The following is an 11,576-nucleotide window of genomic DNA, read 5'->3' as shown; positions in this document are numbered from 1 at the left end:
CACCTGGGGATTATGGGAACTACAATTCAAGATGAGATTTGGGTGGGGACACAGCCAAACCGTATCACCTTGGTCCATAGTTAGCAGAAGATACGAGTTAAAATAAGAATATTTGTGAATTTAGAGGAAGTCTAGAGGGAATCTTACACATAAATATGACCCAATTTTACCATAAATATGTATACATGTGTTTTTAATACTCTTTCCTGATTATAAAAATTCTATCTTAGCTTTTACATACACATGCCTTCATTTCTTTTCCTATCTCTGTATGGCTAGACACACTTCTGTTGCTGACCCAAGAATGATTCTAAATTTTCCCAAATATACCTAGGTCATGGTAAAATGTATAAAGCCCATTAAGGTACTAATGTAAATCTCACTATTAATCAATCTTGAAACAATGAAACCACCAAAACCCAAGGGCAACTTTCCATTTTTTTCCAGTGCCCCATGGAGCCAAGGAGCTAGTGATCCACTGAATGGACTTTGGGGAAGTCATAGACCAAGGCCATGTTTGAAAATACAAAGGGTTAAAGCTCAGGAAACCTGTCCCAGGAGCTCCTGGCCAAGGAAACTGAGGCATGGCTTTTTGTGAGCCCAACTCAAAGGGAGGCTGGAGGACAGAGCAGCTCTTTCAGGCTGGGCATCCTATTTCATCATACTTGGCCACCTGAAGGCTCTGTGAAATTAGGAAACTGTGGTCCATACAGTATTTTCCTCACTGTTGAAAAAGACCATATCTCTTAGAACATTGTAAAAGTTTGCATTTATTGAATTTGAAGAACAGCAAAAAACCCAAGCTACCGAGGGCCTGATATCTGGGCATCTCACATAGTGCAGGAAACGTCTTTGAGAACACTACTAAATATTGGAGGTCACACACCTTCACCTCATTTTCTCAGGAGTAACTAACATGTTCCTTGGCTTCTCTGTCTAGGTAATGAGCCTCAAGTCAATGACAAATTCTCAATTTGTATGGGATTCATCTCTCAAATCATAAGAGTTAAGTATAGACAACAATTTCCTTTGTATTAAAATGTGTCATCTTGTGCTCGCTTCGGCAGCACATATACTAAAATTGGAACGATACAGAGAAGATTAGCATGGCCCCTGCACAAGGATGACATGCAAATTCGTGAAGCGTTCCATATTTTTTAAATGGCAAAAACAAAACATGATTTTGTGCAATTAACAAAGCTACTGCAAGAAAAATAAAACATTTCTTGGCAAGAAAAAAAATGTGTCATCTTATAGGTAAAAAGTCTGAAAATAAACTGACATGAAAAATCTTTTCTTACCTACACAATCTCAAAGACCTATCTACTCAGTTAAAAGTCACAGCAGGATATATTGTTTACTAAGTAGTAAGACTTGGGATGAAAAAGAAGAAACAAATTTTTGAGACAGAAACAGTCTTGGGTTAAGCAAAGCTTTTAAGAAAGAAATTCAGAGTCAGCTGTAAGGTGGTGATTAACAGCATAGACTTAGGGGCCAGATAATTTTGACCCTAGACCTAACCTATGTCTTTGTTTTTTTCATTTGTAAAACAGAAATGAAAATTTACTCATAGGGTTTTCATGAGAATGAAGTGAATTGATAGTCCTGAACACTGACTAACACATAGTAAATTTAAGTGTGTCTTGTCTATGCTATTGTTGTTTTTTGTAATATTGATTTACAAAAACAAGCTCAATTTTGAGTGACCTATACGATGAATGCTACAAATCTATAGTGGTAGATATAAGGGATGACTTAAATAAATGTATATTTATCTCAGGTTCCTAAATAGACAGGCATAGGGTCCCTGGTAGACCAACACAGAGCTTCTCTCTGAGAAGTGAGAAAAATGAATGAAGCCCTAAGATGTAAACTGAAAACCGTGAGAAACCCTAGAGGAGACAGAGGCAGCTGGGTTTCAGTGTGCACAGCAGGAATTGGCAGGCAGGAGCAGAAGAAGCCTGGGCACCCTGCACCAGGTTCAGGCTGGTGGGAAGCCCTTTACTTGGCCTACTCTCACCCCTCTTGCCTGGATGAAGCCAAAGAATAGTGGGGCAGCCCAATGCCAGGTGGAGGTGATGCATTCACAACAGGAAGACACCAGAGTGGAGGGGACCAATACCAACAGGTGAATGCTGACTGACCAGTCCCTGACCCTTTTCTGACACTGCCTCCACCTTACTACACTCTCAGGGAACGCATGTACACAGCATTGCTGCCAAGAAATAATAACTGAGGGCAGGGCCACATGGAGTTTCTGAGCAGCCCCATAAGAAGAGATAAACTTTAAGGCTTAGGGCGTGGGCTTAGGTGTCCAAATAAGGAGTGTCTGAACCCAGATCCTAAAACCAGAGGAATGTCATTTAACATGTTCTCAACTCCCTAAACAAGGCACCAGCGGAGCCAGGACAGTGCCGGTCCTCCAGCACGGGTCACCAACCAGCGTGGCCGACAGTCCTATAATAACGTGAGTTCACACAGAAGGGAATGGGGCGTCTGAATTGAAAAGTGAAAAACTAATGATTAGAGTTAATGGAACCGGGAGTAAAACAAATAATTTAACATAAGCCCACAAAAAATACGCAGGGATAAGAGAGTCTGTTGAAAACATTGAGCAGGAATGAGCAGTTATAAAAAGGAATTAAAATAGAGTCACTGAGTATGAATGTATGTAAATAAGGAATACAATGGAGGAGATAAAAGAAAGAATATAGCAGAAAATTCATTACTGAGTTCTTTAGGTTTTCCTGAAATCTCTCAGAAAATGACAGAAATAAGAATAAGAGAATGGAAAGAATAAAATAAATATGAAGAAGCTTGGAGTAAAAGTGTCAACATTGAAATACACGGAGAATTGGAAAAAGAGAAAAAAATTAAGACAGGGAAGGAACATTTTAAAAAATAATAAATTGGATTTCTCAGAAATAAAGATTAAAGATTTCAAATAGAAATGGCTCAAGAAATATTAAAAAGGATCTATAAGGAGAAAAACCATCTATGTGTCAAAATTTATTATTATTAAAATCTATTACTAAAATTTAATAACATCACAGAAAAAAATATTCTAAGACTTATAAGAGAGAAAATAAACATCACTGACAAATGAAAATAAATCAGACTACACCAAGTATCTCAACTGAAACAATGGATGTGTCCATAAAATGGAGAGTTGAAGTAAAAGAACTTAAAACCAAAAATTTTATATCCAGCCAAACTCTCATTTAAAATCAAAGGTAAAATAAAAATATTCTCAGTCATACAAAATGTCAGAGTTTCTTTGAAAGGACTCAGAAGAAATACTTTTGCAGAAAAGATAATTAAAGAAGGCAAAGAAAGATACTAAAAGTTAGTGTTAAAACAAAAACAAAAATTGCGAGTCTATTACCCAAATGTGGAATCATCAAACAAATGGACAAAGTTCATATTTCTTAATAAAATCCCTTTTTCTCCATTTTCGTTTCTCCACTGTTTTGACTTTTAAAATAATGATGGACATACATGTACACATATTTTAAGAATTAAAATTCTGTATGATATTAATATGGAGGCGGAGATAGGAGACTGGGAGAATGTCAGATGGAAGTTAACTTATGTTAACAAAATTACCTTATTCCAGGAAAGACATAGATATTGATAAACCCAAGAAATTAATGGGGAGAAAAACATCAGCGTGGATTATGATAGGCTGGGGATAAACATCAGAGTCATAAAAATGGGCTGCTTAAGTTTTAAATAAACAAAAGAAAACTCAGCCTGTCTAATGAAACCTAAGAACAGAGAAAAAGAACAAATGACAAAAAGCATAGTAAATGGAAAAAGTAAAAACACTACAAAAACAAATTATGAAATATCACAAAATAAGTAAAATAAATATGACTGAAAATAATATTTTGTGACTTTGGAGTAGATAAACAATTACTTAGTAAGATCTAAAATACATAACAAAGAAAACTGATAAATTGCACCTCATTAAAATTAAGAAATTTTGTGCATCAAAAACATTATTAAGAATAAAACTACAACCTAGAGTGGGAGAAGGCATTTATAATACATGTATTTAACCCAGGCCTCATTCTAGAATATATATATATATATATAGGGAGAATATAGCAAATATTCCCTGGAGTCAATAAAACAAGACAAGCAACTCAATAGAAAAATGAGCAGAAGACTTAAGAAGTCACTTCACACACGTCGTACACACACACACAAACACAAACACAAAGACATCCAAATGACCAAAAAACATATGAAGGTGAGCTCAATTCCATTTGTTAGCAGGGAAATGCAAATTAAAATTATAATCTGATGTGGCTGTACATCTACCAGAATAGCTAAAAGGATAAAAACCGAAAATTCCAAATGTTTGTGAAAATATCAAGCAAACAGATCCCTCATATACTGCTAGTAGGAGGGTAAATCGGTACAATCACTAAAATATTTTGCAATATCCATGAAGGTTAAATACACACACACACACACACACACACGCTCAGACCCACCAACTCCACTTCTATTTATATACCCAAGAGAAACACGTGCGTATGTATATTCACCAGAAGAAATGTACTAGAATGTTTATAGCCCAAACAGAAACAGCAAAAATCTGGAAATCATCACAATGCCCAATAATTAAGTAGGTAAACAAATTGTACATTTACACCATAGAATTCTATATAATAATAAATGGGCACAACCACATCTTAGATGGGTCTTACTAATATAATTCTGTATAAGCAAAATAAATCAGATATGTTATGTAAACTACAAAAGCAGTTTGAATTAATTTCTGCACTGAAAAGCCAGGATAGGGTTTCTGCTGGGATGGGAGTGACTGAGGGGAAGCACAGGGGGTCTGGGGTGCTGGTAATGAACTGGGAGCTCTACACACAGTGTACTCTTCTGTGAAAATTCTTCTGATATGTACATTCATATCAGAATGTATATATACATTCCCTGCATGGATATTGAATATACATCCCTGCGTGTGTACTGAACTTCAATAAATATTGAAGAATGTAAAGGGGGACACCTCACTAATCATAAAACTATTAAAAATGTATAAAACAACTTATATGAAAATTTGTAAAATGCCCCAGTCTGTTGTCCATGTGTTGTTAAACAAAGATATATTTTTTAAAGACGTTCAAAAAAGATGACAACAAGGGGCAAAAAATGTAACAGATACATATAAAAAGCAAAGTGGCAATTTTAATATGGAATAAAACACAATTTAAGGTGACATCACATGAGGAGGAAAGATGAATATTACACAAACTGAATATTATATATATGAATATTATGCATACATAAGTAAAGAAATATAATGATCAGGCACATGTAAGCACCTAAAAAATAGTCTCAAAATACATAAAGCAACAACTGAAAGAAGCACAGGGAGAAATAAACAGGACTACCTGGAGAATGTTATATATCTATTGTTGAAACTGAAAGATCAAGTAGACAAAATAAGCAGGAGTTAGACAATTTGAATAACACTAAAAATAAGGTCATACTAATGCATTTATACTCAGCAGAGAGAATACAAGTTTTATGACACATCATTTCCTCTTAGACCTCATTGGCAAGAACTTTGTCATATGACTGTACCTAACTGCAAAGAGGCTGGGAAATGTTATCTTTCATTCACATGTCCTACATACAGCTGAGAGATTTATTACTAAGGTAAAAGAGGAGAGGAGAAAGGAGACCCACAACAGAAATTATTAACAAAACATTGGTTATTTACAAAGACTAACACAATGGACATCTGGACATCTAGCAAGACTTACAAGGGGGAAAGAAAAAAATAATATATAAATCAATAAGATTCGTATGTAACAAACCTGCACATCCTGCACATGTACCCCAGAACTTCACATCTATATCTATATATAGATATAGATAAAGCAGCAAATCATTCTTACACAAACTTTTACAGTAAAAAAAATGAAACCAATTCAACTCATTTTAATAAAAGCTCATATCAGCTGGGTGTCAAAACCAGGTAAGAGAAGAACAAAGATACTCAAGTATGACTATATACATTTTATATAAAGTATTAAACAATAAAATTCTACCACATATTTAAGAAAACTAATAAACTATACCAAAGTAAGTTTTATTCAGAAAATTCAAGAATGGTTTTAAGCCAGAAAGTCAATCAATGTAATTCACTAAATCTGTAGATCAAAGGCAAAAAATTATATGATTATTTGAATAGATGCAGAAAGTACATTTAATAAAGTTCAAAACCTGCTTATTGCTTTCAAAAACAAAAAGAGTTCTTGATATTGAAAAAGAAGAAACAAAATTGCCATTACTTCCAGATGAAGCAATTCTCTAATAGAAATCTCGACAGTATTAATATACAATTATAAAAACTAATAAAGAAGCTAAGCCAGATATTTGAACACAAAGCAACCATATAAAGCAATAGCTTTCTTTTATAGCATCAAAAGTAAATTCAAAAATATTTCAAATATTAAGGCACCATGCTCAATAGTAACATAAATTTTATACCATCTGGAAATTTAATGAAGATTGCACAAGTTATTTATGGAGACATATATCTCCAACGAATAACATTAAAGAAGACCTAAATAAATGCAAAGAACATCACATTTATGTAAGGAACAATTTAACACTCTAAAGATAGAAATGCATAAATTCAATATAAGGACAATAAGAATTCCAGGTGAATTTTTAGGAGCTTCATAGGCTGATTTTAAACCTTATATAGATAAACACAAGTCAAAGAATAGCTAAGAAGATTTTTTTTAAAAAAAGGAGGCTGAGTGTGGAGTATAGATGAAGTTGTTGGCGGAGGGGACCTTGCCCTGCTAGATGCTAACCCCTACTAAGTGATGGTGAGAATAATGAGATGATGATGATGATGATGATTCTTTTGTACAGTCATGTATTCTTTTCAGTGCTCTTCATTCCTTCCCACATCTTGAAACTTCCATCTGCGATCATTTTCCTTCTTCTTCGAAGAGTACCTTTGTATATTTTTCAATGTGCATCTAAAGCAGACAAATTCTGTTTATTTCCAGAAAAGCCTATATCACTTCCATTTACATGGGAGTTTTTTGCTAGATATCACCAGAATTAAACAGAGGCAATAATTTCTCTTTATCACTTTTAAAATATTGCTTTATTGCCTTTTTTTGTTTAAAAGTCATCTATCTGCAGTAGAAGTCCCAGGTATTAAGTAGTCTAACTGCATATATATCCAAAGGATTATAAATTGTTCTATTATAAGGTCACATGCACACAAATGTTCATTGCAACACTGTTTACAATAGCAGACTTGGAACCAACACAAATGCCCATCAACGATAGACTGGACAGGGAAAATGTGGCACATACACACCATGGAATATTATGCAGCCATAAATATGATGAGCTACTCAGGAGGCTGAGGCAGGAGAATTGCCTGAACCCAGGAGGCCGAGGTTGCGGTGAGCCGAGATTGCGCCATTTCACTCCAGCCTGGGTAACGAGCGAAACTCCGTCTCAAAAAAATGATGAGTTCATGTCTTTCATAGGGACATGGATGAATCTGGAAACCATTATTCTCAGCAAACTGACACAAGAACAGAAAATCAAACACTGCATGTTCTCACTCATAGGTGGGTGTTGAACAATGAGAACACATGGACACAGGAGGGGAACATCACACACTGGGGTCTGTGGTGGGGGAACTAGGGGAGGGACAGCAGGGGCGGCAGAGTTGGGAAGGGATAACATGGAGAGAATGTCAGATATAGATGATGGGGAGGAAGGCAGCAAGCCACATTGCCATGTATGTACCTATGTAACAATCTTGCATGTTCTTCACATGTACCCCAAAAGCTAAAATGCAATAAAATATATATATTTTAAAAAATAGTAACCAGAGTAGAAGGGGTGTAGAGTACATATATATTTTTTAATTTAATGATTTTCATTAATATATGATATTTGCACATATTGATGGGGTACATGTAATGTTTTGTTACAAACACACACTGTGTAATGATCAAAAAAAGATTACAAAATGTAGAACTAATTTAAGAAAAGGAACATAGAATTTGGTTCAAAAATGAGTATTTATTTAGAATGAGAGAAGAAATCACAAAAAATCACAAATTTGTAAAAAGCTAAAAATAACACTAATATTTAAAAAAGACAAAATAATATTTATTAATTAACTGCCTGAAAAGACTAGAATACATTTTCCTCCATTTTCTTGTACATATTCTTTTGTGTGTCTTCATATAACTATCATTTATAAAGAGTTAGGAATTTATTTTTTGTTACTGATTCTGGAATTTATTTTATTATTTTATTTTGTTTTGTTTTGTTACTTTTTTTTTTTTTATTTATTATTTTATTTTATTTTGTTACTGTTCTTCTGGAATTAATTTTTTGTTAGTGCTTGTTTATAGAAGTTTCTTTAGTGCCAGTCTTACTGGCAACGTAGAAAAAAGTTTGATTGTTTCCAAAACTGGGGAAACCCTTACCAAGTTTCTCTCATATATTAGATATAAGATGTGGAAGAATTTTTTATTGAGTAGATTCTGCTTCTGTATGTACCAAATCTTGTGTGTGTTTGTTCTTTTGCTTGTTTTTCTCTACTATCCACATACTTCCACTGCCAACCACTACAAGGCACATGCAGACTTAGATGCAACCTTCGACCTTATACCTCTGGGTAGTGCTGAGAACCGTTTCTAAACCATGATGATATATGTAAAAGTAACCACGAACCACACAATTATATCCCATTGAACCAAAACTAAATAAATCCCCAGCTCACCTTCACCTCTGCCTGATTCCAAAACACCTAGAACTCCTCTAACACCACCCATCACACTGATTCGTACATGAAGGGAAACTTGGAATGGAAAAGGAATGGTCTTAACAGTTAAGAGTTAAAAGTTCTTGCTAGCAAATTTTATAATAGCTTTGACCATGTAAGCAAGTGCCCGAGAAGTTCCCATGTAAGTGAAGAACACTGAAGTTTAAGCCCCATTACCACCACCAAAATATATCTCTGGCACCCTGTCTTGCTTTTGCTCCTCAGTAGATTATTTTTCTTCTTTTTCTGTCTACCTTTAATCTCTTTCTTTGTCTTTCATTTTCACCAATTTTACTCTGAAGTGCCTAAGTATAATTTTTCTTTTGATTTATCCTGCTTGGAGTTTTCAGGACTTCTTAAATGTGTAACTTGAGTTTGTTTTCTTGTTGTTGTTGTTAGTTAAAGAAAATTCTCAGCCATTGTCTCCTAAAATATTGTTTGTGTTTGATTCTGTCCTCTCCTTTTGGTACTCTAGAATTTTCACTTGATGGAAACTTATCACTAAAATGATTTTCTTAATCCTTTTTTATGCCTTCCAATTCTCCATCAATGTTCACAATTTTATCTTTTATTTCCTTGAACAAAGTAAGCATAGTTCTTCCAAAGTATATATTATGGTAGCCCTATTTCCTGAATCAGCTATGGATCTGCTTTTATTGTCCATTGTTTCTCTTCTTTTTTGTGTGTTATGTTGTGTGTATGTGTGTTTGTGTGTTCTCAAACACACCATAGAAAATTCTGTGTCTTCTCTATGCCTGGTCATCATTTTTTAATGAATCTCTGGCATTATAAATAAAAAATTATAAAATTATTTTAACCCTGGGACAATGTTATCTTCCTTCAAATGGATTCATGTTGTTTTTGACAGTCTTTTATGCTAGGTTTCCCTAGCAAAACTGCAACCCCTAAATCCAGTTTCAGAGATTACAATGAATTAAAGCTGATTTCATACTTTGCAAGAACCAGTTTGCTTCTGGTTGACCATTCTGGGGCTTAGTCCTTCTGCCTCCTCACCCAAAGCTGGAAGGGTTTCCAGGGTTCCTCTTCCTTGGAGGGTTCTGAGTTCTAGCCCTCAAAGCTATTTGCAGCTTTAACCACTTCTCAGCTTCTCAGCCACCTCTTGTGGAATCGAAAGATGCCTCTAGAAGAAAAAAATGTTTAAAGTCCAGGTTCATTTTTCAGTTTTACCTCCTGACCTTATTCTCACCATTCTTCACTGCCTTGTTAATCTCTCTGCTGCCTTCAAACAGATGTTTTAAAATATATGTTTTGTCTATGTCTTCTAGGCATTCTTAACAGGAAGCATTAAGGTCTGAATTATGTAGCCTATACTCTTGGAAGTCCAAGTCCCCCAAAACCAAACTTGTTTCAGTATACTATGATACTTGTAACTATGGTGACACTTTCAAAGCCCTCTATTCAAAGAGATGAAATACCTCAAACAGATGGAATTACTAACCAGCTGCAGACTACTGAAAAAAAATCTGCTTCTCTATATTAGTGTGGAGTGATCACACATTCAACTTTTCTAGTACAGAAATACAGACAACATCCCTAAGCAATCTTCTGGTGGTAAGACCATCTCTAACACATAGAAAAATAAGCTAAGATTCTCAAAGCCAAGCAAAGTTCTAAATGCATATCCACAGCTAAGCTCCTCATCCAAGGCTTTGCCCCACTCCTCCTGTGTGCAATGCTTCTGCTCCCGAGATCCCAGACTCTGAGCATCTGCCCAGTGTCAGTCTGTCCCCACCCATCCTAGATGTGCTTACATAAGGGGATCTCAGTCCACGTGCTTTCTCTCTCTCCTTGAGCTTCCTCTCCACCTGTTGGTTGCAGCTAAGGATATATACATTTAATTAATTAAGCTTTACTTCCAACTGGTAAATAGTGGGAGAAGTGTCAGATTTACATGGTGGATAAATAACGTGGGATTTCCCAAGAGACTCCGTCCTGGTGAAAGAGGGTAACTGTAATTTTCAGCTGTGAGTAATTGTACATAATATAATCCTAAATGATTTTTCTTCTGTAATTTCATTAGAGTTTAGAAATTTAATTAGATTTTGAATCACTCTGAAATAAAGTAGCAAAACACCGAGAGACTGAGAGCAGTGGTTATTTTGTCCTTTGAGGCCACATTCTTGGTCTCAAATTGGCATGTCTTCATTAGGAGGAAGTTTGCAGAACTTCTTGATATATTATTGTCTTTCAGAATGGACTCTGAATAGGTCTTCGGAGAGCATTAGAAGAGTACACAATTATTATGCACGCTCTTCTTGAGGTTTAAGATCATCTGCCTTGCATATACTTAATAAAAATATGTCTCTAAAGTTGTTTAAGAAACTGTGGAGATAGGAAAGATGTTCCTTGAATGCCCCAATGCTGTTCCTGGATTATTAGCAACTACCTGTACATTATGATGCAGTGAGGGGCTGTTTGCTTAACTTTAATGATTATGTAAGGTTTATGGTTATTTTTATTGCTACAACATATGAACTGTCATGGTGGCTGTAATTAGAGGCAAGCTAAAGTGTTACTGTTACTGTCCTCTGGGACCAGAAGGGAACGACTTCCTTCTTATCAACTTTGCCTCTGTGCAAAAGTTGGCACCAAAAAAAAAAAACAGAATGAACTGTTCTTACCTCAAAATAGGTTATAACAGGAAAAATAAAAATAAAAAAAACATTAAAACTTCAGACCAACAGCTTGCACCTAATGGAGCTGCAAAACA

At 35.1% G+C, this 11,576-nt stretch overlaps 1 long non-coding RNA gene and 1 other non-coding gene across 3 annotated transcripts in view; one reads left to right on the top strand and one right to left on the bottom strand.

Annotated features, from left to right (window-relative positions):
• Nucleotides 1–1,051: 1,051 nt before the first annotated feature.
• On the top strand, nt 1,052–1,158 carry LOC118146466 (U6 spliceosomal RNA). Its single transcript, XR_004732328.1, has one exon. It is a non-coding gene; the product is annotated as a U6 spliceosomal RNA (small nuclear RNA).
• Nucleotides 1,159–5,189: 4,031 nt separating this feature from the next.
• Nucleotides 5,190–11,576, bottom strand: part of LOC128929268 (uncharacterized) — a 90,615-nt gene continuing 84,228 nt past the window's right edge. For both annotated transcript variants that reach the window (XR_008475446.2, XR_008475445.2), the window contains one exon: nt 5,190–9,986. This is a non-coding gene — a long non-coding RNA (uncharacterized LOC128929268). The remainder of the gene's footprint in view (nt 9,987–11,576) is intronic.

Source organism: Callithrix jacchus, chromosome 12 (assembly GCF_049354715.1).
Source record: "Callithrix jacchus isolate 240 chromosome 12, calJac240_pri, whole genome shotgun sequence".
Classification (NCBI taxonomy): Eukaryota; Metazoa; Chordata; class Mammalia; order Primates; family Cebidae; genus Callithrix; species Callithrix jacchus.
This window is presented reverse-complemented; position numbering and strand designations above follow the sequence as displayed.